Source organism: Pongo abelii, chromosome 17, assembly GCF_028885655.2.
Source record: "Pongo abelii isolate AG06213 chromosome 17, NHGRI_mPonAbe1-v2.0_pri, whole genome shotgun sequence".
In the NCBI taxonomy this organism is placed as follows: Eukaryota; Metazoa; Chordata; class Mammalia; order Primates; family Hominidae; genus Pongo; species Pongo abelii.
This window is the reverse complement of record NC_072002.2, coordinates 44,760,365-44,788,192: the sequence shown is the minus strand read 5'-3', so window position 1 is coordinate 44,788,192 and position 27,828 is coordinate 44,760,365. Positions and strand designations below refer to the sequence as shown.

Here is a 27,828-nt window from a genome sequence, read left to right as displayed (position 1 = left end):
TTGACTTTTTCCCAGACTTTTTTCTGCTCGCTTAATGGGTCCACCTACAAACAGTCCATAAAGGTGAGCCTAAAGTCCATGCATGATTTCTGCAGCTTACAATTACCGTCAGTATAGCTGATCTGGCTATTGACATTACTAAACATCTTAGTTGTCAACCCCAGAGGCCGATGCTGACCACCTAATATAAACGTTGTTTTTCAAAAGAAGAGCCATCCATCTGGTAGCAGGCTCACTACATTGCACCCCTTTTATCATGGATGACCAGTAATTTATTCATGCAGAGAAAGATATATATCTGAGTTGCAAATATACCTTTTTCCCGGTAACATCTCTGTTTGTTTGTTTTCTGGTGATATAACTAAATACCTGAGACTGGGTAATTTATAAAGAAAATACATTTTTATTTTATTGCTCTGGAGGCTGGGAAATCCAAGGTCTAGGGTCTGTGTCTTGTGAGGGCTTTCTTGCTGGTAGGGTTTCTCTGCAGAGTTCTGTTATGGCCCAGAGCATCACATGGTGATGGGGGCTCATGAAAGAAAGTCAAACTGTCCTTTTATAACAGATCCACTCTTGTGATAACCAACCCACTCACACAATAATCCATTAATCTATTAACCCATTAATCCATTAATCCTCAAAAGGGTTAATCCATTTATGAAGGGTGGGCCCTCATGATGCAATCACCTCTTAAAGGCCCCTATTTTTGTACTGTTTCATTGGAGATTAAGTTTCAACATTAATTTTGGATGAGACAGACATTAAAACCATAGTAACATCCGAGAGCAACACTATTCAGAGACTTCTAGACATTCATTTCTGTGATATTCCATATAATATTATCACCACTCAAAGTGTATATTATCCCTCTTTATGGCAAAGAAGTAAAGCAATGGGCTAGCATCCATAGAATTCACTAACTTAACATGCTTATGACTCAACAGCAGCTAGCTTTATACAGTGGTGGAATAGCCTGCTAAAAGTATAGTACTGTACTTACCAGGAAACAAATCTCTTTAGGGTCATGGCATTCTCCATTCATAAACCATAATTGATTTATTCTACCCTAAACCAGAAGCCAATTATGTTACCATTTTTCCTATAGCTAGAATACATTCAGGAACTAAAAAGCTGGGGGTGGAAAACTTCTCTCCTAGTGATTACACAAAATAAATCACTGAAGAAATTTCTGCTTACCATTTCTCTGGCCTGGGTTTTAATGACTTTCAAAGTTCTAGTGTCCAAAGTAGAAATGTTATAATTAATAAAGATCATGGTTGCATTTTTTAAAAATAAGAAACTGATATTGCTCTCTGTGATTCTCATGCCATGCATAGAAGAGGGGAACTTTTATGGCAAGATGATTATTCTTGGTCATCAAGGAGAAAGTGGATAGCTGCTATACAAAAGAGCAAGGAAGACAATATCTAGAACCAGAGGATTCACTGGTGTGCCTTTTAGTATACCCTTACACAGTGGTAAGGGGATAGTCATTGGAACACTGCAGCAACGTGATAAAGATATAGAGCCACAGAGAATTCAGATCCCAGGAATAAAGGTTGGGATCACTCCACTTGGTAAAGAATTCTATTCAGCTTAGATGACGGCAGATACTAAGAGGAATATTAAATTGGTCTTGCAAAAGAGAAGTTACAGAAATAGGACTATTAAATCTAGGTTTTTAAAAATTGTTTCTTTCTCTCCCATTATATTAAAAGAAATAGTGGTGACTAAAGTTTTAGATTTTAGGATGGAGGATATTTACAGTGCTATCATCCCATGATAAAATGGAAGCTTGTGATATTTTGTATGAAGACATACATTTTCTTATCAAGAAAAAGAAGACTAGATAATGAGATGATAGACACAAGAAGAGATAATGAGTGAACTGTGCTGGATATTTTTTTTATCGCTTCTCCAAATCCCCCTTTCTTCCTTTCCCATCCTGTTCTGTTCCTTGGGAAGTTGACCATGTCAGCTGCATCAGTGAGCTCCTTTTCCTGGCTTTGTATTTGACCAATGGAAAGTACTTGCAAAGGAGCTGATGGAGGGAGGAGATTAAGGTTTGGTGTATATATCTCTGACTTCTTCCAGTTTACTAAAGGCCACAGTGCCTAACTGGGAGCCCTCTCTTACAGCTACTACTTATATTTCCCAGTTCCAGTAACTGTTCTCTCTTCTCACGTCTCTAGACCTAGGTGTATTAACAGCTCCTAACTCTTACCAACCCTGAGGTGCTTCCTGAAACTTTCTGATTTTTCTTAATTGTCCACATGTTATAAATAGTCCTTCTATTAATATTTCCTCAGATATATTTCGAATACATGCTATTTAAGTGTACAACCTGTTTCAAGTGTAGAAATTGAATGACACAAGCAAAGACTGGGAAGAATATTAAATGTTAGACATTATTTTTTCTTCTGTCTCTTAAGTTTAAAATATTAAAAGTGTCAAGTAAAATAGATGTCATTATCTAACAAAATGCCACAGTACCATATTTCCCTGTGGCAATTCAGTCCTAGTTTTGATGAGAGGTTAATATGAAAATAAATGTAGCTTCTTTGCTTTTTATCTTTATGTGCATGCTTTAGAAAAATGACCTTTAGAAGCAGGATACTGGAATGTAAAAGCAGACTGTCTTCAAATGTTTTTGACAAGAATAGTGCACTTAGAGATTGCTATGTAAAGAACAAATTTGCTAAGTAATTTCTATTTAACAGTTGCTAATAATTACAATGATTTTCAATTGATTTGGTTTTCATCACTTTTTATATTTTTATTATAGTCGTAAAGAATTAAACACTTAATAAAATTTTACATGAATAAGAAATGTGTTAAGACACTGCAAAATAAAAATAAAATAATAAAACTAAAATTAAGATTAAAATCTAACATTAATTACTAATTTGGATAAACCTACTCAGTTTATTCCATATAAAGCTGACTCAATGTTAAAGAAACACAATCAATGAATATACTCAAGTAATATTTAGCTGGCAAATAATATAATTCTGCATGTCATAGTAATTTGTGTCCAAGATTTAATCATTTCAGCATGGCAATAGTATAAACTTGTTTTATAAAATTATTTTTGTGTTTTATTGTTGTCTTGTTTTGTTCTAACATCTTTGCAAATGTTAATAAGCACTTTTTAACTTGGCGTCTCTATCTACATAACACATTGTACAATGTGGTTTCAAGAACTTCAGACTGCCTACAAATACAGTAAAGTCGTTTTTACTTTATATGTATAACTTAAACATGTTTTTATGCATATATATTTACTTACATGTGAATATACCAGTGATTAGCATATGCAAGATGTTTTCCAAAATATACTCTGCAAGTGAAAATTACATTTGTAAAAGAATCAACATAATAATAAATAATTATTAAAACAGTTCTTAGAATCTTTTGGAGATTGGGTAGTTAAGTGACATTCAAAGATGCCCCAGCATCTGAGAGTAGCAGATACCTGTGGATTTACCTTTGAAAAATAGAAAGAGCCAGAAGTATCTTCCAAAATATTTACGAAAACAGAGTAAGAAAAGGAAAATAATAACTCTCAATCATTTAATCAAACTAGGAAGACTGATCAACATACTGCTTTCAGGAGAAGAAATATTACACTTTTCTTATGTAAAAATAATTCAGTTTTCATGTGGGATTTCCTGTAATCAACTCCCATAGCTAAATTAGATTGTCTCTATCATCTGCTCCCTACCCCACGTCTCCAATCCTATCTACTCTCTCTCAACATCTAAAACCCCTGAAGTCACAGAAAGTCGTGACAGCCTACTTCATGGGAGTCTTTTATTTTTCTTATGATTTTAAGTTCTCTTTCTACTGCATTGGTTTAGTTTCTGGATTATCTTAGGACCTATTTCTCCTGCTAGGGCTGTCATATTTAGCAAATAGAAATACAGAAAATAAATGATTACATTTGAATTTCATATAAAAGTTTGTCTGTTCCATGCAATATTTGAGACAAATATATGCCGCAAAACCCTCATTTGTTGTTTATTTGACACTCACATTTAACTAGATGTTCTGTATTTTACCTAATAACACTACTTATTGGATACTTAGTCTTTTATAAAATTTTTCCTCTTTCCATTAGTTCCTCCCTCCCCACCCTTCCTGCTGCAATAACAAATGTGTACTTATTGTAAAAATAGTTTTTTTTGTAACGTTTTGGGAGAGAGAGAAGAGAAATATATGGATAATAGAAATGTTTTAAAACAGAATTTATCTTTTCTCCTTATATAAAGTAGAGCTCATTGCTTTTTATCACAAAGTAGGCATTTTTAATTGACATTAGTTGACCCTGATTACAAGAAAACAGAGAGATTCTTGAGTGTAACTTTGAGTAAACTTAAAAGGTTTGTATACTTGTTTCCTCAAACATATATTTAAATTAGTAGCTGAGGAGCTCTGTCTATCCACCTGTGTATCTACATATCCATCTATCCATCTATTTATCAAGAGCTTAGGACTGCAATAAGATTTGAAGGATATCTTGTGTGTATATATAGATACAGAGAGAGAGAAAGAGAGAGAAATAAGAATTTCCCTTGCCATTAGGCAAGAAAGCGGAACAGATAAAATAAAATACAAAAAGTGATGGGTGGGCAAAATATTATTCCAAAAAAGCCTAAAGCTTCCTTATGGCCTAATTTTTTTCTATGTATTCCCTACATCTAGTATTTATTACCTCTGTGGATATGTGGGACAAGCCTATTAATGGGGACACTGACTTAACATTTTATAAATTTCAAAATTTTATGTGATTTTTAAACTTTTCTGAGTCATACCTGATTTTTAGAGCCTAGTATTTTCCTCAGGTATTTCCTCAAATAAAGTTTACACTGAAGACATTTCTCTCCATCTTATATGAAATAGCAAACCAAATGCATACTTAATTTTTCCCGTAGCACTTATCATCATCTTTCATATCTTATAGACATTCATATATTAATTAACTTGTTCACTTTTTATTGCTGCTCATTTACATTAGAAAGTAGCCACCACAATTACTAGTATTTTGTTTGTCTGGTTCTTTACTATATCTCCAGTACTTCAAACAGTGTCTAGCCTATAAAAGGATAGACCATATATTTGTTGACTGGAAGGTGAGCTTTACTTATTTTCATATATACACAAGAAGTTAACCAAAATTTTAGAAGGTTTTTCTGAAGCTTTAAAGGCATATTGCATATGAAGGATTTAGGATAGTGTGTGGCTCATGGCATATGGGAAATGAATGATTAATTTCATTATTATTAACACAATGCAAGCTACCTGACATGTAGTAGTAAATCAATGGATTTTAATACTCCTTCCTTTCCTTTTCAATTTTTTTTGATTTATCGCTTATGTTGAATTCCTAGCTTTTGAACAGAATTATAAAAAGGCAGAGAAAAACAGAGAACAATAAAAAGGATTAATATATAAAACAATAATAATGTGTGTAATTTAAATTATATGTATAAATAAAATTCTTGGCAACAATTGCACAAAAGGTAGGAGGGCATATATGATGCCACGTTATTTTTAAACTTTAGTATTGGAATTTAGTAGTGAAAATACTCATTCATATCAAATCTTATTGAGTCAAAAAGATTCATGTTGTAATTTCTTGAGTAATAGAAGAGTAAAAGGGTGTAAAACTAAGAATCTCATGAAGAAATAAATAATTAAAAGTAGCTGATTAATCCAACAGCAGAACATCAGATAAGAGAGAAGAAAATATGTGATGCAATAGATGTACATAAATCCAAATACTTAAGCAATGTCAATAATTCCAAAGATAATACATAATCAAACAAAAGAATGTCATTCTGGAGTTTAAAAAGGAATCTAAATTTTTTTTTTAAAGACACACTTGAGGTGGGAAAATCACTTGAGCCCAGGAATTCAAGACCAACCTAGGCAACGTTGAAGACCCCCATCTCAAAACAAAACAAAACAAAACAAAACAAACAACAACAACAACCAAAAAAACCACCTAAATTAAAAGGACCACCACCAACAACAAACAGATGAATATTATAAAAGAATGGGAAAACATACAATAAAAAAGAAACAATAACAAGAAGAAAGGTAGTGTAACTATGCAAGGCTTTAGGCAAGAAAAAGTACCAGAGCCAAAGAAAGTTATTTTAACATGATAATAGGTCCTTATGTCAGGGAGATTATCAATTCTAAACATATATACATAGGTATATAATAACACGTTTATCCCATGGAAAGTATAAATTGAGAGATATAAAAAGGAAATTAATACTATCACAAACATATTGGGGGACTTTTCACATGTCTTTCTCAGTTAAAAAAAAAAAGCAGACAAAATACCAGCAAAGAAACAGAGACAGTATATGATCTCAACCAAGAGTGAAGAAATACAACATAGAATGAACAGCAAAAAATGATAAATTTGCCAAAATGGAAATGGAAGTAAATAGAAAAGCATACTTATCTTGTATCTATTTTAAAAATTAAATTTAGTATTTTAAAACCTTCTTAGAAAACATCACCAGCCACATACAATTTTAGTGGTCACTAGGTAAACATTTAAGACACAATATCACCAACATTTTAAGAAAGTTCATCAGTGAATTTAAAAAAACAGAATATTTTCTGTCTTATTTGATGAGGCCAGCATAACCTTGAAACAAAAATATTCTGAGGACATTGAAAGAAATAAAATTAGAGGCCCATCTCTCACCTGAACATAAATGCAAAAGCCCTAAATAAAAAACAAGTAAATAGAATATAGCAATACATAAAATACAATTATTTATCATAATTGTTTAAATTTATTGTATCAAAAATTTTGGCTTAGTAGTCAAAAATCAACCAACATAATTAACTGCAGGGAAAATTGTATGATCATCTCAGTAGATATAAGAAAATATTTGATAAATGTGATACCATTTATGTTTTTAAAAATAAACTTAGGATACTAGAATTTTACGAAACTTTCTTAACCTGACTACTAATTCCATAAAAATAAATTTCTGGTGAAATTTTGTGAAGTTTCTTTTTTAAGACTCAACAAACAACCCAAAGAGGCCTACTCTCATCGTAGTTACTCAGCGTTTCGAAGGAGGTTCTATTAACGCCAGTAAAACCAGAGAAAAATGTTAGGCAAAAGAATTGAAAGGAAACAATAAAATTGTCATTCACATATAATACGATTTTGTTCATAGAAAATAAAGGACTAGAGCAACAAACTACAAGAATCTATCAGTGGATTTAGCAGAGTATTTGGATACCATAGCAATACAGAACAACACAACAAAAAGAAAATACAAAATTACTATTTGCAATAATATTTTTAAAACAAGAAATATTCAGTAATATATCTGATGAAAGATGTACAAAATCTCTACATAAGAATCTACTAAACTTTATTAGAGAAAATGTGAAACCCCTAAATAAAGAGAATCTTTACCACAATTATAATTTGAAATATTTATTATTGTGAAGATATCAATTTTTTTACATTGATCAGTAAACTCAATATAGTCCCAAATTTAATTTTATATTCAGGACATAGAAGAACTACAAACCAGTAAGTATAAAAGGCAATTAAATTTAAAAAATGGTGAAAGATTTGAGCAGTTGCTTTACAAAAGAGTTTACTCAAAAAGTCAATAAACGTAAGTAAAGGTACTCAATACCATTAATAGTGAAAAAAATACAAAGTAAAATCTAATGAAACATATTGCCACATTTTTACCAAATTCAGTAAACATTTTAAAAGTGATACCACCTATTGTTATTAAAAACTCTCATATGCTTCTGGTGGTAATATAGATTGATATAATCACTTTGGAAAGTTTGGAAAGTTGGTTACACCTCTAAGCATGCACATATATTATGACTAAGCAATCTATTTCTGTGTATACACCCCAGAATTGTTCAGACTCATTCACCACAAGTTATACATAAAAATATGCATAGCAATACTATTTGGAATGACACCAAATTAGAAACAACCCTAATGCTTATCAATAGTAGAATGGATAATGATATTATGTATCCATTTAATGAAATATTACATGGCAATGAAAGTGAAGAAACTACTGCATAACAGCATGGGTTTATCTCATCATACAATATTTAAAAAAAACAAGCCTATAACAAACGAGTGCACACTGTAATTCCATTATATAAAGTTGGAAATTAGCAAAGCTAAGTGATGATAGAAGTTAGGATGATGTTTTGGGGAGACACAGTGACTCAGAGGGGAATAATAGAGGATATATGATAATGTTCTATTTCCGAATCTGTCTGTTGATTACATGGGTATGTCGAGTTGTTTAAATTCTTTGAGCTGAACAGTTACTATCTTTGTGTACACATATGTTGTGCTTTAATAAAACCTCTACTTAAACATGAGATGACCAACTTTTTTTTTTTGTTGTTTATCTCACTTCTTTTAATGACCAAATTATAATGCTCCCAAGATTTTATCTAATAAATTTATTTCCGTCTTTTTCTAATATTTCTTGCCTCAAATATCATTCAGAATTCACAAGGTTGCTTATACAGTTCTCTAAATCAGTACTCCTTCTAAAAGAAGAAACTCATTACAATCATTTCTGCTCTTAAATTATACACAATACACAGCTACACATTCTCCAGATTCAGATGTGAAGTAGAAAACTTTGCTGTGACTGTTTGTTCCTCCACTAATATTGTGAAAAAGAATATTCACTGTTTAGAATTTCCCAGCACCCATATATTATAGGATCTGAGATGGTTGCAAACTGCTAGTGCTATAAGGAAACAGCGTTATAACTATTTGTAAAAGTGGATTTTCTAGTTTTGTGTGTATCTTAGTCAGTTCTGGTTGCTGTAACAGACTACCATAGACTGCATGGCTTTTAAACAACAAAAATTCATTTACCCAAGCTCTGAAAGCTGCGAAAGCCAAGATCAAGTTGGCAGCAGATTTGGTGTACGGTGAGAGCCCACTTTCTGGTTCACAGACAGTAATCTTCTGGGTATGTTCTCACATGGTGGAAGAAGTGAAGGAACTCTACAGAGTTTCTTTTATAAAAGGACTAATCCCATTCACGAGGACCCTGCCTTCATGACCTAATTATACCCAAAGGTCCCACCTCCTAATACCGTCACATTTGGGAGTTAGGAGGTGGGAATATGTCCAGTTCCTTTGTGAGATTTGAACAACTGGGGGAATTTCACAAGTAAGTGTTTCTGCCATTTCCCCTAAAAATATACCATCATCTTTCTGTCACCTATGCGGTCTGAAAGTGGACTCAAATTTAGGTTCTATCTTACAAAGAACAAATCGTAGAGGTATAAAGAGATTGTGATATGTGACTATGAGTTCCAAAAATCACTTGGTCTTTCCCATAGGAAGTGAAAGAAATGAGAGAAAATTAGATTTTACTGTGTTAATGAGGCACACAGGAAATGGTTTAGTTTTGCTTTTACTTTTTCATTAAAATAGGGAATGTGAGATCGCAGTTAATTTTTTTACACTTTCATTTATTTGTCATAAATCAGACAAATGTAAAAGTTCAACTGAAAATTCTCTAAGTCAAAGAGGATGGGGAGAAAGATCTAACATTTACAAGATGCCAATTATTTATATATTATATTCATCCTTTCAATAATTTTATAAAATAAATATTATTGCAGTTTTATAGATGAGCAAACTACACTCAGTGGGCTTAAATATCACCCTCAGGTTCACAAAGCTAGTACATTCAGAGATAGGAGTCGAAGTCCATATTCTCACCATTCTAACCATGCTGCTGCCACTCAATGTAGACTTAGCCAACTTTAACAAATAGCCAGTTGATCCTTATCCCTATGTTGTACTTTACCTTTCTGGGAGCTTTACCTCTTATGTGTACTTGAACTGTAATTTGTGACAGATATAATTTTAATTAATACCGGCCTTATTACCTGTGTAGCCAACAGCAGCTTCCTTTCTGAAAAAAAAAAAAAAAATGTGTGGAATATTAGCATTTTATATCACAGACTCTGGATTTTGTAAATAGCAGAAAACCCACTTAAAATCAATTTTTACCAATAGATCTGGAATGGAATTAGAAAAGGTGACTACCACTCGGGAGGCTGAGGCAGGAGAATCGCGTGAACCCGGGAGGCGGAGCTTGCAGTGAGCGGAGATCGCGCCACAGCGCTCCAGTCTCGGCTACAGAGCGAGACTCCGTTTCAAAAAAAAAAGATGACTACCAAAATATGCATGTTTTTCCAGGTGAATTTTGAATGGGAAGGAAAAAAAAAAAGAACACTTTGAAATGAAATTTGGTAAGAAAGCATAATACCGTGAACCACGCAGCTATCTTACACAATGCAGTCCAACGTATTCAGTGATTAGATAAGTGTAGATGACCCACAGCGAATCGCTGTATTTCATCAAATCTAATACACCACTATTGACTGTGGTAGCACATTATTTTATAATGAAGAAATAAGTACTAGCAAATACTATTAAGACGACGTTGATTGTATGATGCATCCTGACTTCAGAAGTGTTATATTTTGAAACAGAAAGATGTGTGTTTTAGAATTAATGAAATTAGCAAGCTATCTTTATAGTGACTGGAACAAGATAATAATTCATCCCTCAGTCACCAACCTATGTAGTAGATGTTCTTCATTGTGGCAGCCTCTTTCTAAGAAGTGATTCAGTGACCCAGACTCTTTCCATTTGGGGTCTGGTCCATCTTTAGCATACGGCTTCCAGGGGCCCTGTGCCTATCTTCATCAAGAAGGCAGCTGGGAAAAGCGCCTGGGCGTTACGCATGGGAATTTTGTATAAGACTGGTCTGGGAATGAAATCGATCACTACTACTCGTATTTCGTTGTTGGAACTCAGTTACAGGGGCACAAAAGAAGCTGGGATAGTTCAAAAAGCTGTGTGCTCAGAAAGAGAAGGAATTTCATTAGGAGACGAGTGAAGCAGGCTCTACTATAACCTTCTAAGTTAGGCTTAGGATGTTCATGAGTATTCCAATCTTCTATTTGTTCATAAACTCATGCAAGACTGTTTCTCAGTGCCAGTTTGGTTGAACGGACCAGTGAGTGGACACATAAAGAGACACTTAAAACCCACAGCACAGTTTCTGTGTGCATGAAATTAGGATTCATTGTCTTAGTCCTCTAAGACTTGGGTCATTTTTTTTGCTTATGTAATACTGTAGCATAATTTAGTCTAATATGATTAGTAAACTCACTTATCTTATTTATTGAAAATAACAATGAATACCTCATAGAGTAGTATTAAGGATTAGTAGTAATACCTCATAGAGTAGTAGTAAAGATTAGTAGTAGTACCTCATAGAGTAGTAGTAAGGATTAGGAGTAAGGATTACTCACAGTACTGAATCAAAGCATTAAGGACAGTGCCTTGCATATATAAATAAAAAAATTCATTACTGTTATTGTTATAAGAGAATTACTAATTCTTGAACTTGAAATATTTACTCTGTTATGACTTATATTTATGTACTAATATTAAAATAATTTTCCTCACAATGTATTTGCAACTTAATTTTTACTTAGGTTACTTACTCTTTGAAATTGCCTGAAAATGATCCCCTAACATAACCCTCAGAAAGAATTAGGATGCTTGTAACCACTCATATGCCCTTCTCATATGTACACTAAGATGATCTGTTTGCAGACATGGAGAAGAATGTTGTCAATTGTAACCCCTCTACTAGGGGTTGTTTGAGAGTTCCAGTGTTGTTTGAATTAGAATGGGCACAAATTGACAAAAGTACAGTTTTGGGCTACTGTAGAGAGTTTTTTTCTACTGGCAAGCCTTTCTAAAATTTTCAGGACCCATAAGAGAGCTTTCAGTTTCTTCCAGAAAGATTCAATAGTCTTTAGGCTAAAATATTTCTATTCTCCATGGTAATAGTACTTCACCTTCATTGTGAGAGCACTATCCTCTATATTTTTTGGAGCTTGAAATAGATCCCTGATTTTAGATATAAAGGTGAGAAATCCCTGGATTCATGCCACAGTGGGCTTTGTAGAAAAGACTGTTCTATGCATGGTGACTAATATATAATTGTCTCACTGCACACGGCACCAAAAAGGAGGCATATTTTATTAATGGTTGAAATACATCTGTGTTTCAAAAAATAGTAAAAGGTTAAACCAGATCATATTTTTATTTCATTATGGATAAAGTAGAATGTATCTATGTCAAAATAGAATAATGGGACAAAATGAGAATTTAGTGTCAAGATATAGTTCTGCTTAAGGTCCATTGTTAGGGAAAAAGTGAAGATTAAGTTTTAAACCTCCAGAAGTGCACAACAGAAATTATCCAAAGTTAAATTATTATTCAAAAATACTTTCAATTTATAAAATTAATTGTATAGCTAGGCACATTTTGGGTAAAATGTCTATAAATACAGATTACCCATCTGCTGTTTTCTTGGAAAAATTCGCTGCTGTTTATCCTGATTTTATTTTTCCTTTGCTGTCATGCTGGCATCGACATCAAAGTGAGGACCATCCACAGTAAAGATGTGCAACAGATACAGAAGTAGATGTAAATAAGGCCCAGTGTGGCTTGATTCCCAAATACAGCTGATATTCATCTTTGTAATGAACAATCACTACATTTAAAATGTTTCCAAACAAATTGTCAAAGTCAGCAATTTAACTGATTTTTATAAGATAGTTCAAAATAAGTTTGCCTTTTTTCAACCGTTTGAGTATTTTGCTGGAACAGACAGCTTCCGTTCTCATGAAATAATTCTCATTTTTTTAAAGTAAGTAATGTTTTGTTGTTGTCATTCATTGCTATAAGGAAATTTATTCTTTATTTTGGGAATCTTTTTCTTTAAAAGCATGTTATTATTTTAAGGTTTCTAAAATGTATCTATATTCTGAAGCAGAAATAATTACTTTGTGACTTTTACAAAAGTGCTTACCTTTCCATACCTACCAAATATAAACTATCTACATGGTACGTTTCCTATATGTTTTGATTTTTATCATTGTATGTTTTACAAGATATTTTTGAAGCTTGTCATATTTGATACGTATAGGAAATATAGAAGTTTGTATATTTGAAACATATTGGAAATGAAATTGTTAATTGTGGATATAAAATTTTGGCATGAAAATTCAACTTCTGTTTTAAAATTAGTTCTTTTTCTTTATACAATTATGACAAAATATGTGATAAACTTCTGTAAAGTTTAAGATTTGGAGTCGTTCCTAAAGTTAATGATTATGATCACATTAAAATAACTGCATGAAAAGACAGATATTCTTTCTTTCTGTATTATAGGCATAATTTGTGAGATTCTGTTTGCTCAAATTTTCTTTGTTTGGACTTACATTTATTATTCTCTCTTTCCCTATGTTAAAGAATAATTATCACCATTTTTAGTAGCTGGAGCTATTATTAAAAAGTATAAAATCTAGATAAACTCTGAATAGTTTACAAAGCCATTAGAAATTGTTAAATGAACTAATGAAAGCTGGTTTTCTGAGATGGTAACTCTAGTTTAAAAACTTACCTTAATCCATCCCTAGGACAAACCGACTCTAAAGATTCCATCAAATATTTATAATATTTTATTTTAATTTCTACATGATGGTTAATGAAATTTTCATACTGGTTATCCTTTTACATTTCTTTTTATTTTTTTCCCTTAACCTCTTCATTTCCCCTTCCCCACCATTCCCAAATTTTTATTCTATGACAGGAGAAATATTAATTCAAAGGTAAAAAGCTGCTAATAGTAATCATTTGTCTATGAATACCATCAGCTAGCTAGTGAGAAAAGATGTCTATTTAGTAATTTAAAACGAAATTGAGCTAAAATAGGAAAATATATATGCAAATCAACATTGAAAAAAGTAGAAAGTTGGTGAGTTTCATTACATATCCTTCACTTATCTTTAGAATGATTACCTTAAAAACAGTTACACATTTTTGTTTTTCATCCCAAGGACTACTTGCCAACCATATTATATTTTCCAAGTTGAATCTCATTTTGCGGTTGCCCTTTAATCACTGAAGGTCTCTTTTTATCACTTCTGTCCTAATTGGTGTTAAAACACTTGACAATTCATTGTGATTTAAGTTTCATTAGCTTGCGTGTCTTTCTCTACTAGATGATTAATAGAGACGTTAAATAAGATTACAACCTACTAACAGTGCCCTCCCTACCCTGTCTGTACCTCTCCCCCACTAGGTAGCAATACGTTTTTTTTGATGGAAGCAAAATGAAGTTCCAGTCTACATCCTGTGAAGAATTAGATTACTTTTATTTGATAATTTGAAGATTCAGAAATTCTCCCTTCAGCCTGTGATATACATAAGTTAAGAATAAAATTGTTCACTTACTGATTGATGTAGATGTACATCAGTATTTGCATAAAATCAAATAATAGTTAAGTTTCTCAATTAGTCAGCATTTTAAATATGAACGTAATTTCAATATGAACAGCAATCAGATACACACATACAATCTTAGGATATAAATATTTTAAAACATAATTCACAATTTTAAATTCACACTTTTCAATTTCTTGAAAACATCTTAAAGTAGATTTACTCCAAAGGATGGGCTTCAATTAACCTCATCTCAGGCTGACAATTCTTTCACCATTTTTAAAACAGCTTTATTGAGATAAAAATCACATATTATAAAATTCACACTTTTAAAGCATACAATTCAATGACTTTTATTATATTCACAGGTTGTACAACCATTATCCACTATCCCTAGCTGTGACCCATATATTTTCATATGTATGTTGTTCTTGCAACATTTTTGTGCATTACTTAACTATATTACTGATCATAATTTATATGCTTGCTTCCTATTTATTTTATATAGACTTACTGTTTTCTAGACATGATGGTAAGTTTATTAGTGGCTAGACATATGTGCCTATAACAGTATATATAATCTGAAGTTTTGAATGTAGCAGTAAGATAAAATAGATGTCAAATTTCAAAGTGAATATGAATCAGATCATATTAAGCTGATTTTATGAAGGAAATAGTCCAAATTCTTTAGTGGAACTTGTTGTTTTATACACATATAGTGTCTTTAGGTCTAGGGCTCTGTGCTTCAGGGATTGCCTACGGTTGAATAATTTCCCCTCAAAGTTCGTGTCCACCCAGAACCTCAGAACAAAATCTTATGTGTAAATAGTGTCTATGCAGATGTAACCAAGTTAAGATGAAGTCATATCAGATTAGGGTGGGCTCTAAATCCAATATGATTGATGCCTTTATAAGAAAAGAGAAATTTGGAGCAGAGACACAGAGAAGAGAAGGCCGTGTAAAGGCACAGGCAGAAATTGGTGCAATACATCTATAAGCCAAGGAACATCAAGGATATCTGGCAAATACTAGAAGCTAGAAGAGGCAAGAAAAGATTCTTCCCTAGAGCCTTCAGAAGAAGCAAAGCTCCACTGACAACTTGATTCCAGACTTCTAGTTTCAAAGTATGTAAAGTATGTGAGAGAATACATTTCTGTTGTTTTAAGCCACAGTTTGTGGGATCTTTTTTTTTTTTTTTTTTTTTTTAAAGCAGTCCCAGGAAGCTAAGACAGAGACTTGAGTCCTTGAAATGATTTTCATAATATTTTCTAGGTTTCCCTCTCTAGTGCGTAGGCCAATGTGGGACCAGCTGTGTAATCCAGGCATGGTTTTCTTGTTGGGAAAGAGACTTCTGTGAGCTCCTGGCTCTTTATCCCCTTTTAGGCTCTCTGAAGCCCTCTACTTCTACACACGAGGTTGGAAATGAATTAAGAAGATCTAGGATTCACACTCATCATTCAGTTCCAGGAGAACGATCTCGCAAGTGAATTGTCCCCTTGTGTTAGTCTACTTGTGTTACTACAGTGGAATGCCTGAGACTAATTTTTAAAAAATGGGTTTATTTGGCTCATGGTTCTGCAGGCTGTACATGAAGCATAGTACTGAAGTCTGCTTTTGATGAGGGCCTCAGGAAACACAAAATCAAGATGAAAGGGAGCCAGGGTGTTGGGTGTCACATGGCAATAGAAGGAGCAAGGTAGAGAAAGGGGAGGTGCCAGGCTCCTGCATGAACTCAGAGAACTCACCTGTTAACAAAAAGACAGCAGCAAGCCATTCATGAGGGAGTCACCCTCATGATCCAAACACTTCCCACCAGGCCCTACCTCCAACACTGGTGATCACATTTTAACATGAGATTTGCAGGGGACACACATCCAAACTATATTATCCCATGATAAGCACAATATTTGTGTGTGTGTGAGATCCCCAAGACTGAGCTTCCAGAATGATGCTAATAGACTGATTTGGGGTAATTTTTTGTCAGAGGACAAATTCAAGGCTATGGGATATCAAAGCTTCCTCAGTGTCTTAGTCCACTTTTTGCTGCTGTAACTGAATGCCACATTACATGAGACAGAGAGAGCAAATGAGGGCCAACATCAACTTTTTTTCAGGGGCCCACTCCCATACATCAATTCATTCATGAGAGTTTAGCCCTCATGACCTAAAAACTTCTTAAAGCCCAACATTTTAATACTGTAACAATGGCAATTAAATTTCAACATGAGTTTCAAAGGAGACATTCAAATTGTAGCATTCGGTGACCCTTGGCTCTAGCCATATATATGGACCCATGTATTGGCTCTTACTCAGCTATTTTCTAACCATAGTACTGCCTCTAGTCTATAGCACTGATGTTGACGGAAGGATAATGGGACTCTTTTACTCTGTGTACCTCCCACAACAGTCACCCAAGGTAGTTACCTGGCACCCTCCACACGCTCTGCTCCACAGGCCAGTCAGTCCTTTGAGACTGACCACACACATGTCCTTCAAGGCCATTCAGGATCACACTTGGCAGCACCAAAACTGTGTCCAATTATGACCTCTCTCATTGTTAATTCATGTGGTGACATTGTGTTTTTGAGAGCAGTCTTAAAATGCACTGTATACGAGAGGAACTATCTTGTGCTAACGGAACCACTCTTTTTGCTCCTACCATGGGCGCATTGCTTATTCTATACCTGGTTGTGGTTTTGGAAGATGGGAGTGCACTCCATATCCAATGATATCTATCACAAACTAGGAATGCAATGACTATGGTATAAAGAGTTCAAGAGAACAGATACTTGGAAAAGTATATTCAAAGCTTACTCTGGCTAAGACTTGCAGTTGTGCTCAAATAAACATAGTATCTAACTATCTGGTAATGCTTTGAAGCCAGCCTCAATGGGCAGCAAGACAGAGGACATAGCATCTTGTATAATGATGTAACTATGGTTAAATACATGGTATTAGGAAATGTTATGATGCAAAGATCTCTATTGTTTGAATATGAACATTTTTCAGAGCCAGGGCATTATACAAATAACATTGTTGCCTTTCTTTGTTCCTTCCTTTCTTCCTTCCTCCCTTTCTTCCTCCCTCCCTCCCTCTCCCTCCCTTCTCTCTCTTTCTCTTTCTTTCTTTCTTTTTTTCTCTTTCTTCCTTTCCTTCTTTCTTTCTTTTTTCTTTCTTTCTTTCTCCATCCTTCCCTCCCTCCCTCCCTCCTTTCCTTTCCTTTCCCTCCTTTCTTTCTTTCTTTTTTTCTTTCTTTCTCTTTCCTTCTTTTTTTTTTCCTTCCTTATTTCTCCTTCCTTCTTTCACTTCCCTCCCTCCCTCTCTTCCCTCCCTCCCTCCATCCCTTCCCTCCCTCACTCTTTCTTTCTTTCTTTCTTTCTTTCTTCTTTTTTCTTTTGTTTTCTTGAATGGGAGATGTTAAAGATGTTTCTTTCTGTCCTCTCTTTCTCTCTCTCTTTTTCTCCCTCTCTTTCTTTTCTTTTCTTTTTTTTTTTTGAATGGGAGATGTTAAAGAAGCCAGGAGTGTTGTGTTTGAAAATAAATAAATGGAAGGATGGTGCTTGGACTTGAGGACCTGAAGAAAAAAACCTCATGTCTGGATATTACATTTAATCTTTACATGATGTCTTGAAAGAACAATCAATAAAAATATAATTACTCCTCTGTCTATTATTTTAAATCTTCACCAATAAATCATATATATTACCTAACCTCATGAATTATGCTATAAATTATAATATAATATATAATGTGCATCATATATTATAATATATGCAATATATAATACGTATTATATATTATAATATATATAATATTCTGTTATATATAATATAACATAATATATATTATATAATATGTTATATATAATATAATATAATATATATAATATTATATGTTATATATAATATAATATAATATATATAATATTATATGTTATATATAATATATTATATAATATATGTTACATATAATATATTATATAATAATATATGTTATATATAATATATTATATAATATTATATGTTATATATAATATATTATGTAATATTATATGTTATATATAATATATTATATTATATTATATGTTATATATAATATATTATATTATATGTTATATTATATTATATTATGTTATATTATATATATATTATATATATAATATATTATGTTATAATATATTATATTATATGTTATATATAATATATTATATTATATGTTATATATAATATATTATATTATATGTTATATATTCTATTTATTATAATATTATACAATATGTAATATAACATAATATATTATATTTATTATATTATATAATATGTAATATAATATAATATGTTATATTTATTATATTATATAATATGTAATATAATATGTTATATTTATTATATATATTATATATATTTATTATATTATATAATATGTAATATATTATATAATATGTAATATATTACATATTATTATATTATATAATATGTAATATAATATAAAATATTATATTTATTATATTATATAATATATAATATGTAATATTATATAATATGTAATATTATACATATATGTAATATATGTATAATATATAATATACATAATTATATATATAATTATATATAATATATTATATAATATGTAATATAATATAATATATTATATTTCTTATATTATATAATATGTAATATAATATAATATATTATATTTCTTATATTATGTTATATTACATATTACATATTATATTACATATAATATATATTATGTTATATATAATATATAATATGTTATATTATACATTATAATATGTTATATTATACATTATATTAATATAATATATTATGTATGTTAATATAATATATATTATATAATATATATTATATTATATTATATTTATATTAATAAAATTACATTTAATTTATATTTAATTAGTATAATTAAAATTAATATTATATTATATTAATATATAATATATTATAATATTATTCCCCTTCTATTCAGAAAAGAAGTTGGGCTTCTCTAGAACAATTAGAAGAAACTAATACATGCCCTCTAAATTTGTATGGACATACTTTTGTCTGATGTATGGCTGAGGAATCTGAAATCCAGAAACTGTTTCTGTTGGCCTGAGGGAGCGATAGGAGAGAGAAAGAGACAGTGAGAGAGCAAAAAAGAGAGAGGGAGAATAAGAGAGGAGAGAGAGAGAGAGAAGGCTTTGCTGGGAAGCAGCTGAACTAGAAGGTTGGGTAAAGCTTGAATTAGAGTTTCCCATGACCCTAAGACAACTTCTAGGAGCAAGAAAAGAGCTGCATAGGTATCACTTAGGTTGCTCAGGCCTTAACAGAGAAGAAGAAGCTGGAGTCTGGGTGTTCACCACCTGGTTCCAGGGAGCAGCCACAGACAAACAATGTCAAACACCACACCCACCCACTTTAACAGAAATAATAGTGAATGAACAACAGCGTTGTTGGGGTCTCTGAAGACCATGCAAATAGATGCTTTGTGGAGACAGAAAGATTTCAGTTTTGTTCAGGTCCAGAGATCACAAATAATGTGTGAAAATAGAAGTCAGTAAAGAACTTCCTACTGTTCTTAACTACCATACTCTTCCCCTGCTTTTACCAGGAGTGTAAAAAATGGTATCTAGTACTGCAGGTAGAAATATGCACAGAAACAGAAAGTCAGAAAATGCTTCACACACGTCAAACCTCATCCTTGTGAGACAAAAGTGTAAGTCATCCTTGTGAGACACGGCAAACCTCATCCTTGTGAGACAAATGTGTAAGTCATGTTCAGAGTGCTAATTCCTTGCTGAATTCAGACTGTTTGCAACTCAACATGAGAGTTTTTAAAAGTTTTATTTATTTTTTTTCATGAGAGTGATCGCCAATGTCAAGGGACTGCAAGATTGGCAAGAGACAGACTACTCTTCATGAGAATATTTAAAGGATGTGTGGGGAAAGAAATGAAGTCCAGTTTGATTACATTCCATGAATTTTGTTAATTAACAATGGCAGTCAAAATTTGTTTTATATATTGTGACAACATGGATGAACCTAGAGAACACTGTTAAGTAAAATAAGCCAGGCCCAGAAAGACAAATATAGCATGATCTCACTTATAGGTGGAATTTTTAAAAAGTTGACTTCACAGAAGCAAAGAGTAGAATGGTGATTAGAATTGTTATTAGAATGAGAGGGTCGGGTTTGGGAAATGCTAGTCAAAGGATACACAATTTTAGACAGACAGGAACAATATGTTCAAGGGAAATGATGTATACTATGGTGACGATATTTAGTAACAATGTATTGTATTATTTAAGATAACAGAGTGGATTTTGAGTGTTCTCACCACAGAAAGATAAGTGTGTGAAGTAACACATATGTTGGTTAGCTCAATGTAGCCATTCCATAATATATGTACATACTTCAAAACATCATGCTGCACAAAATACATATATATTTTTTAATTTGTCAATTAAAAGGCGTTAATTAATTTCAAAAATTTTATTGTGTCTGATAGAGGATAGATGAAGATCTGATTATACATACCATGATACAGGTTATGGTATGTAGTCCTAAAGGGAAGGAGAGAATAAAAAATTTTTCAACAGTTTTTAGAATGCATTTTTTCTTCCTAGCTTGGATTTTACAGTCCAGTGCTTCAAACTCTCTCTGAAGAATTTCTAAACAACTTTGAGCTGATGTCTTTTCATCCTATCTTCCCAGCAAGCATCTAGCCTTGGGTAAATCCTACTACCTGTGTTCTGTTTATTTGAACATACACTTCTGAGAAACTGGAAAAAAAAGTCACACACTTGAGCCAACTGACATAGTCACCAGTGTGATTAGTGTTCTAACAGGTTTCAGTTGAATTATTTCACTAGACAATCTTCTTTCTCATTCTCTACAAGAGATAAGAGATAGTTCGTCTTTTATACTTGCTTCCCTTATTCACAATCACTTTTCTTCTCAATAGACACCCCCCAACCCTGACTACCACTTCATAAAGAAAATAGAGTACATAAAGTTGTAAAGCCAAATTCTAGCTTCCAACAAACCAACAGTCTTGTCCACATCTATGCACACCTCTTGTTTCCTTAAAATGGAAATTTCTTCACCAATGTCAGGTCCATAATTGTTCCTGTATTTACAAGTGGTGTGCTGTCCTGAATCTTCAGATGTCACATCAACTTATTATCTCACATTCTTCTAGAATACCAAATCGCACCTTTTATACAGAAAACTTTCTATCTTCATATAAACTTGTTTAAATCCTTTCTATCTAATATAATAACACCCATAGCAAATAGAAAAAAAAAAAAAAGAAAGGGTAAGCTCAGCTGTGTGCTGTGACTCACTCTTGTAATCCCATTACTTTGGGAGGCTGAGTCAGGAGATTAACTTGAGCCCAGGAATTCAAGACCAGCCTTGACAACATACAGAGACCCTGTCTCTATTTTTTAAAGCAATTTCTTTCATATTAAAACAACAATGACAATACATGTACATGAACACCAGAAAAAGAGAACAGAAATAAAAACACAACAGAAAGATAGTCATACGTTGCCAATGGGAGTGTAAAATAATGCAGCCTCTATTGGGAGGCATTTCTGGCAATAGCTATCAAATTTTTTTAAGTATATATCCTTTTGCTATGAACCTAAACTCTAGGACTTATCTTACACTAATACTTGAAATACATAAATGGCAAGTGTAAAAGTTCATGCATTGCAGTATTGTTGGTGATTAAAAAACTAAGTCAAATCAACTCACTGCCTAAAGCCTGCAATGATTCTGCAATTCTCTTAGAGAAAATATTCAAGCACTTCCAGTGGCTGCTCTTTGATCTCATCTTCATCTTCTGCCATTTCCCACTTTACCTCATGTGCCCCAGGCACGTTGACTTTCCCACTGTTCTTCAAATATATTAGGTATGTGCTGGAATAATACCCTTTCCTTTTATTGGAACATAGTTCCCATATTGTCTGCCTCTCCCCTCTACAATATAAATTACAAGAAGGTTTCAAGCATTATCTGTTTTGTTCATTTATAAAAATCTGAAATAATCCTGGTCATAGTAGGATTTAATGCAGATAAGTTGAGTGAATGAATTAACCTAGATATCTGATAAAGTTGAGTGTTTAAGTAAAATATGGTAAATCCATAAAATATAATACTATATACTACCAAAGAAGTAAAAAATGACCATGCTTTCTGCTTTTTATGTTCAATGGAATATATAGAAGTTATATGTTAAATGAAGGGGAAAACAGAGAGTTGTAATAGTATGTTACATATGTATCAAAATTTGGAAAAAAAAGAAAAATATTAATTCATAGTTGTTTGTATTTCTACAAAGAAACTAGAAATATATTAAAACATTAAAAATGTACTAATTGTGCCAACATACACAGTTTTGTATTTAATCACTAACCATGCCTAACTGTCAGGAAGCTAGAAACCACAGGCTAGATCATAGCCTTGAATCTGGCTGTTCATTACAATAGAAGAAGAGGAGAATGAGTTTTATGGACTGCCAGAAGTTTTCTCTATGGTCTTTAAGGAAATACTGTGTGCCACAGAATATATATATCCTGATTTCTTCCAGAATTTCTAAAACCGAGGTCCTTTTTTTTTTTTTTCAGTCCTGTATCTGGATGGCAATTGCTGCCTAAACCCTTAAATAATGCCTGCTGCTAAAGTTTTCCCCTGTCACTTCATTTGAATTATTCATAGAAATCTGCAACAGTGCTGCAGTTGTTAATAATCTAAAATGCCTGCTCCAGCCATTATGTAATCCTTCCACAACTTGTTTTCCCTCAGCCTCAGCTTTTGAATTTCCCAACCTTTAAATAAGTCAAGAGCGGTCAAATATTCCTTTCTGCTACTTCTTTGCCTGAATCCTAGTGCATATGTTTTCTAGCGGATCATTTTCTTCTGTTGAGTTTCTAATCACTTCTAGCTCTAACTTAAATCTGACTGCTTCTTAAGAAAACTTCCTGCTTGCATGCCTCTCAAATAACGCAAGGCCAGGAAACGGAAGAGATAGTCTTTTTGTGCAGATTGTGATTTTCAAGTAATTTTTCTTAATTTCTCTTTCCAAAAACCTGACATCCTTTGACACCTGGCAAAATTCCTTCATCAACCTACATGCTGGTCCCATAACGATTCGTTGAAAATTTCAGTTTATCTGCCGCTGTTTTTCTCCATGCCTCTGTCCTGTATATGGATGTTCCTTTTGCCATCTTAACATTTCAGTGCTTTGATTAATTTATCAATTTAAGTCCCTAATTTATCAATTAAGGTAAATAGGAAATTTTATTTACCCTTTATGTTTCACAGAAAGAGATTATGAAAGGACAACTTACATAAGGAAAGACAGAGTTATAAGAAAATTTGTGAACTAATCTGAAAACTCATCAAGGAAAAACAAAAGGAAAAGAAAAAAGAAAGTAAAAAGGCAAGCAAGAATATAATCACTACTAAAGAAAGAATGGGAGAGGGAAAGAAAAATTACGTAGACAAAGGGTCATATCTCATTTCTGCCATTTATCAGCTGTGGACTGTGATCATATTATGGGCAAGGCTCTGCAAACAGAAATATGCAATATATGAATCAGCTCCTCCTTCTCAAGTATGATACCTCTCAGCTTTTCTAGTAATGGGCTTTTTACCTGTCTCTCTATTTGAAGCATATAAGCAGATATGCTATATGCTATATGTTATAAATATTTGTGGGAAGATAAACAGAATGAATGAATGGAGTCAAATTGACTTGCTTGTTGGTTTAAATCTGTAGTTCACAGAGCTGTTTCAAAGACAAGAACTTTTCAGGAAAACTGTCACACATCTCTCAGTGCTGTGTTCCTCATCACATTGTCCCAAATTGAGATAAATATTTACCTGCATACTCTAAAACCAGATGTCACAGACCTAACTAATCTGTGATGATAAAACGATTATATTACCCTGTAGTTACTGAGCTATGAAACATCAAGTTTCTTTTGTCTTCTTTGCTACATGTCTAAAATGAGATGTCACAGACCTAAATAATTTGTGATGATAAAAAGATTATATTACCCAGTAATTACTAAGTTATGAAACATCAAAATTCTTTTGTCTTCTTTGCTAGATATTACCTCTCAAAGGACACGCAAAAAGATGATTAAGTAGGTTTTCAAACACAGTTGGTCCTGTTTTTCTACTACTTCTCTCACTCACACTTGCCCCATTGAGCTACCTCCGTATCTTTGCATTTGCTCACACCACCCTGAGTCATGCAGGATTTTTGAATCAGTGGTCTCTCTCATCTTTTAGATCATATCTCAAATACCACCTCTTCTGTGAGGTCCCACTACATATCCTAGCCAAATTAGCTCCTCTTCACCCTGTCACTTCACAGAAGATCAAAATATCAATTTTTAATATAATTTAAAATTTGAAATTGTTGATTTTCTATGTATCTATTTAAAGTTTTAATTATTGAAAGTGTTTCTCTGTTTGCTACATTGTAAACTCCCTGTTGGGAAGTACCCTGCTTGTCTTGTTTTCTGCAGAATTTCCGAGACACAGAATGATGTTTCATTTAAACATCATGTATAGATTGTTTCTATCATACATATGACCTGAGCTTTAAAATTGTAGAATCCATTAATAGCCTGTATTCATTAAATATAGATTTGTGTATCATAATATATGCTATATAAGCAAATGTGTACAGTGATGTATAATGCATATGTGCGTGTGTGTGTGTGTGTGTGTGTGTGTGTGTCTCTCCTCTTCAAAATGTTGTATCAATTGAACATTCCTTTACTTGTAGGAAAAAACCTATATTTTGAGAAGCTACAGATGAGAGGGTTATACACTTTTTATTTGAAAAAGTATTTGCAATAGCCTTTAAAAAACAGGGATTTGTCCTTAAATTTGCTAATACCAAAGCATTAGATGCATTTTTCAACTTTTGCTTGTAAGTTAATAATGCCAGAGTTTGATTCTCATTAAGCCAAGCACTCCTTCAAATATGGTATAAATGCTTTAATTCTCAAGACTTGAAGAGTGGAAATTTGGCCATTGAAATACATCATATAATTAGAAAAAAGAAACAAGCTCTACACATTTTCTTAAAAACCTTGAGTGTTTAATAGGAAAGCAACACAGCCTAACAGGCTAATATAAATTAGTACCTAATGATTTTCTGTCATCCAACACATCTGCATTTTGTGTTATTTCCATTTCTTATATTTGGTGTAATAATATTTATTCACTTGTTTATTTATGACAAGTGATATTATGAAGTGTTTTTTTTTTTGACTGAGCTATTTAAGTTGTGGCTGATAAAATGCACTCTTAGCTGCTGTAATGAAATCTACTCATGCCCCTGTCTCTAAAGAATTCACCTCTAATACCTTGTAATCCATGAAGGACTTCCATATAGCTTTATGAGGCTCTTAGGTCCAGAATATCAATAAAATCTGAAAAGAAGAATGCATGCTTGCTTTATATCTCAGATTTCTGATATGTCCCACCAGATTCATTTTATATTCTCTCTTCATCATCCCATATAACACTTCACATTCAGTGCTACTTGCAATTTTCATGCCAAACTTCTCCTTAGAAGTTTTACTAACCCAAAGATTTAAGATGGGAAATAAAATAGACTAGTAAAGGCTGGCCTTGTGGTCGATGTTCATGTCTCAGTAATAAGATTTGACAAAAGGAAATTTTATTATGTCAGAATAGAGCAAAAATTGTCAACTACTGATGAAGAAATACAAATAACCATAAACTCATAGTAAATCTCTGCATGATAACTCTATTAAATGAGTCATTTGACATAGTGTAGACATTTATTTATGTTTTAGCATCTTGTTAGCTGTTCTGCTATCAATCTAAAAACTCATGGGAAAATAAGGTATCAATATTCTGGTTGTACTGCAATTAACTCTCGGAAATTTGCCAGACAGACATCCTACATTAAGATTCCAAGCTGCACTCCACAGATAAGTTTACTTGTGACTTAGCTGGAAGGTCATCCAGTGGGAAGGATATAAGCAGCTTTTTTTGCAAGATAGTTGAGGCAGTAACATAGTCAGTGATACAGTTCAACTCCAGTGTTAAATTGCTGATTTAAACTCAACCTCCAAGATTTATTCCAGCTTTGATAGTGCATGGTCTGTGCATAATGTTTCACACAATCCGTGGCATTTCATGAAACGTGCTATTGATAGGAGCCAAAACTAATGTTGTTTGAGAATTGAACAGGGATCCTATCAGTATGTTACTTCAGGGTTGTAAAGACTTGGAACTCTCAGCAAACTTTTAATAGAAGTTCCAACTTAGTAAGGGCTTGGATGTACATAGTAACTTATAGTCTTTTTATTCTCTTTCTCCTGTTAGATAAGTACATACGGGAATTTTGCTGATTAGCCAGTAAACTTTAAGTCTGAGCAAATGCCTAAGAAACAAACAAACAAAAAACAAAGTCAGTAGGGATTTTTTTTCCTTTTTTTTTTTTTTTTTTTGAGACGGACTGTTGCTCTGTCACCAGGCTGGAGCACAGTGGTGTGATCTCGGCTCACTGCAACCTCTGCCTCCCAGGTTGAAGTGATTCTCCTGCCTCAGCCTTCTGAGTAGCTGGGACTACAGGCATGCGCCACCATGCCCAGCTAATTTTTTTTTTTTTTTTTTTTTGTATTTTTAGTAGAGACGGGGTTTCACCATGTTAGCCAGGATGGTCTCGGTCTCTTGACCTTGTGATCCGTCTGCCTCGGCTTCCTGAAGGGGAATTTTTTTTTAACACAGGGTGAAATATTCTTATGTAGAGGAATAGTAAAAATTATTGAATAGCTTATTCTGAAAAGTTTTACAAAGTATCTATTTTCATTAAATGGGAAGCCCATTGAAACAACAATGCAACACAGCCAAAGTCAAATTCTGAAGTCTGTCTGCTATCCTTCTGGGTAATATGCATCTCAGTGGTTTTGAATAGTTATTAAGCCATCTTGGCTAAATTACTGCTCACAAAAGCATTTATTCTTCTTGTCTAATTTTTATTGTAATTATATGAACATAGTTTGGTGCATATTTAACAGAAAAATTACTAAAAAGAACATAAAGTTTCTTGTTTTTAGTTAAGCTTGATATCGATTTTAAAGTAAATAAATAGTTCATAATTTATATCAAATGGCATTGATTGCATGCATAAATTACTGGGATTTACTATGGTTCTGACTCTGAATCTCTTGTCATTGAAGAACCATGTTATTTTTGAAATTAAGAGCATATTGTGAGATTCATTTGTTTTTCCATCTTATTGCAATAAGGATTCGTTCACATCATTGTAGTACCTGAGCATTCTAGGTACCTACTGCTGTGTAACAATCACCTCACATACCACAAAACCACAACCATTTTACTATGCTCAGATATCCTGTGAGTCGGGAGTTTGGGCTTATACAACGGGAATGG

The 27,828-nt window shown here is 32.7% G+C and overlaps 1 long non-coding RNA gene across 1 annotated transcript in view; it reads right to left on the bottom strand.

Moving 5' to 3' along the window:
- The window catches only part of LOC129051531 (uncharacterized), a 35,206-nt gene extending 18,339 nt beyond the window's left edge, over window positions 1-16,867 (bottom strand). The window contains exons 1-2 of the long non-coding RNA XR_008515887.1: window positions 16,796-16,867; window positions 9,946-9,971 (exon numbers count right to left, since the gene is read on the bottom strand). This is a non-coding gene — a long non-coding RNA (uncharacterized LOC129051531). The remainder of the gene's footprint in view (window positions 1-9,945; window positions 9,972-16,795) is intronic.
- Window positions 16,868-27,828: the final 10,961 nt, after the last annotated feature.